The following is a 3827-nucleotide window of genomic DNA, read 5'->3' on the forward strand; positions in this document are numbered from 1 at the left end:
AGAGACACATTTCTAAAATTGAGTGAGGCTGGTCTTCAGGCCCCCAGCTCCTGTGTCACGTGTCTCTTCCCCTACTTGGTAGCACCTTTGCGGCCCCTTTAACAGCTTCTGGGCTTCAGACTCCTCCTTGTCTAAAGAAAAACATAGGATAGTCTCAAAGAAAGTTCCTCCCAGACCTGCCTCTGACTCTATGACTTCCTGACCTTCAGACACCACGGTTTGTTTTTTCTGTTAGCATCCTTTCCAGTCACATGCAGAGGCAAATGCCTGAGAATGCGTCAGCCCTCTGGGGAATTTTTTCTTTAACAGACATAGTGTTTCATATATCAAAGAAAGGAATCTGTAACGGTGAGAGTTAAGGCATCCATCAGTCAGAGTGAAGAGGAATCTTTGGAGGCATCAAGTCATTCTAGGGGCCCTAAACCTTGGGTCACTTTTTTCCCTGCCCAGGAGCAGATCGTGCCTGGCTTATGTGGCAGGAAGACTCCTAGGGCTCGTATTTGCACCTCACTGGCTGTTTTTGTTCCCCATGTGTGTAAGTCCATAGATTCCCCCCTGCAAAGCTGGGTGAGTCACATAGAATCCCCAACAAGGAGGGGGATCCAGATATGGAGAGACATAGTAATAACATAGACATGGTAATAGCAGCTATTTTATCTACAGATCGACCATGTCCTCACTCTATTAGACTTTAAGCCTATGTTGATAACTTAATTCTCATAAATCCAGTAGAGAGGCATATCAATTTGTGGATGTGGAAACTGAGGCTCAGGAAGGTTAAGTGATTTGCCTAAGGTCACACAGCAGCGAGTGGAAACACCAGAGTTGTTACCCGCCTGTTGCCCAGAGTGCCTGGGCTCCCCCTTGCAGTCTGTGGCCGCAAAGACTATGCCAGAGGACGAAAAAGCCGGAGGCTGCTGCCCACCCTTGTGATCTGCAGCTCTGTTCCTCTCCCACGTCCCTCTCCTCCAAGCAGCAGGATTTGGAGCACATCTACAGCCTCTTTCTGCCAAGGGAACACTGACCCGGATGACTTTTTTGTTAAAGTGGATGTGTATTTTTGGAAATGTTCTAGAGTGTAAGTGCATAAAAGGCTGGGTCAGGCAGTGCCCGGGGCTGTGGGTAGGGAGGACACCCAGCACTCCAAAGAGAGCTGGAACAGTTGCTTCAAAATGTGATTTGATATTTTTTCCCCATGATTTTGATCTTAAAAATGTCTGGGGTCCCAGACATCCGCCGGCAGCTTTGTCCGACAGGGGCTCTAGCCACCCCGACCTCTGCCGTGCTGCAAAGCCTTCTAGTTAACAGAACTCTTTTGTGTGATGGTGTGAGAGACGGCAAACGCTGGGGTTGACAGAGACAGCTGCATGCTGTGGCAAGGCTTCAGAACCGTCAGCGCAAAGACGCGGGGCGACAGCGGGGACCACGGAGGCACCTGTGTGATCGGGCTGTGCGCTCCTTTGGTGGCCCGACCAAGCCGCTTTTCCTCTTCCTGGACTGAGAAAGCGGGGCGCAGCCACTCAGCTCCTGATCTCTCAATCGCTGCAGCTTCGGCCAGTGACAAGATGACATTGATGAGTTCCCAAAGGAGTCCCACTCCTCTCCAGTGATTTTTTCTCCTGTTTCTTGCATCCTCTTTTCTGAGCAGTTTTTCATAAGGGCAGACAACAGAAGTAGACAGCTGGTTATGCAGCCAGCATTCCATCACGTGGTCCCCATTTGAGTGACACCCAAAGGACATGAGTTATGCTCAGCGTGTGGCACTGCTGGGCTCTGCCTTGCCACAGAAAGCACTCGGCATCTGGTCTTGGGGAGCTGCAGCAGCGACCTGTGCCATGGGGTGTCAAAGGTGCTGGCTTGGGCACACTCCCATCCCCCAAATCTCTCACGCCCTGCCTCTCCCACCCCTGCACACGCACATACGCACACTCACTGTATATACCTGCATTCACAGAGCCGAAGGCCCATTCAAATAGCTTTATAATACAACGTGAAACAAAGATGCATTAAAAACAAAAGACTGCTAGGAAACTCTCACTAAAATACTAAGAATGGTTGTGTCTGGATAGAAAAATATAAAATGATCTTTTTCTTTATTAATTTTGTGTTTGTTCTAAAATTTTCATATTGAAAGGAGCCTCCGGCCGGAGCCCAGACACAAAGCTTGGGGCTCGTTCCCCTTCCCTTGATCCCCCCACAATCCCCAGGCTTCCCCAATCCAGGGGACTCAGTGCCAGGACACCGCTATGGATGACATTTTCACTGAGTGCCAGGAGGGCAACGCGGTTGTGGTGCGCCTGTGGCTGGACAGCACGGAGAACAACCTCAACCAGGGCGATGATCATGGCTTCTGCCCCTTGCGCTGGGCCTACTGAGAGGGTCGCTCTGCCGTGGTTGAGATGCTGATCATGCAGGGGACACAGATTAATGTGGTGAGCCATGGGGATCACACCCCTGCACCTGGCAGCCAGTCATGGACACCGTGACATTGTACAGAAGCTGTTGCAGTACAAGGCTGACATCAGCACAGTGAATGAGCATGGGGAGGTGCCCTGCACTATGCCTGTTTTGGGGGCCAAGACCAGGTGGCAGAGGACCTGGTGGCTAATGGGGTCCTTGTTAGCATCTGTAAGAAGTATGGAGAGACGCCTGTGGACAAAGCCAAGGCACCCCTGAGAGAGCTTCCCCGACAGCGGGCAGAGAAGATGGGCCAGAATCTCAACCGTATTCCATGCAAGGATACATTCTGGAAGGGAACCACCCACACTTGGTCCAGAAGTGGGGCCCTGGACAAACACTCTGGCATTGACTTCGAACAGCTCAACTTTCCAGTGAAGCTCAGCGAGAATCACTCTGGTAGGGCAATGACATTGTTGTGAAGGTGCTGAAGGTTCGAGACTGAAATACAAGGGGCTTCAATGAGCAGTGTCCCCAGCTTAGGATTTTCTCACATTCAAATGTGCGCCCAGTACGAGGTGCCTGCCAGTCTCCACCTGCTCCTCACCGCCCTCCCCATCACACACTGGGTGCCGTGTGGATCCCTCTACAATATACTACACAAAGACACCAGTTTCATTGTGGACCAGAGCCAGGCTGTGAAGTTTGCTTGGGACATGGCAAGGGGTATGGCCTTCCTACACACACTAGAGACCCTCCCTCCACATCAAGCACTCAGTAGTGCTTGAGGAGGACATGACTGCCCAAATCAGCATGGCCAATGTCAAGTTCTCTTTCCAGTGCCCTGGGCCCATGCATGCACCTGCCTGGGTGACCCCTGAAGCTCTGCAGAAGCCTGAAGACACAAACAGACGCTCAACAGGCATGTGGAGGTTTGCAGTGCTTCTGTGGGAACTGTTGACATGGGAAGTACCCTTTGCCGACCTCCCAACATGGAAATTAGAATGAAGGTGGCGTTGAAGACCTTCGGCCTACCATCCTACCAGGTATGTCCCCCCATGTGTGTAAGCTCATGAAGAGCTGCGTGAATGCAGACCCTGCTAAGCGCCCAAAGTTTGACATGATTGTGCCTATTCTGGAGAAGATGTAGAATAAATAGGATCAGAAGGTCCTTGCCTAAACTCCAGAGGTGTCAGGACATGGTTGGGGGAGTGTACATCCCCAAAACAGCAGGCCTCTGGTTACCTTCCCTGCTTTCTGTCATGTCTATCCCAGCCATGGGGCCCATCCGCTGCCCCCATCCCTACCTCTCTGGCTCCAAAAGGGGCTAGGGTCCGAACTTTTCACTTGCCACATGGTGTCTCCCAGCATGGAGAGAATCAGCCCCACCTGTCACAATAAAGTTTATTGTGAAAAAATAATAATAATAA

General features: G+C 51.2%; 1 pseudogene; it reads left to right on the forward strand.

The window, feature by feature from the left end:
- The first annotated feature begins 2165 nt into the window (after positions 1-2165).
- LOC103582999 lies at positions 2166-3556 on the forward strand (annotated as a pseudogene).
- Positions 3557-3827: the final 271 nt, after the last annotated feature.

The sequence above is a fragment of the Galeopterus variegatus genome, unplaced genomic scaffold (genome assembly GCF_000696425.1).
Source record: "Galeopterus variegatus unplaced genomic scaffold, G_variegatus-3.0.2 Scaffold18911, whole genome shotgun sequence".
Taxonomy (NCBI): domain Eukaryota; kingdom Metazoa; phylum Chordata; class Mammalia; order Dermoptera; family Cynocephalidae; genus Galeopterus; species Galeopterus variegatus.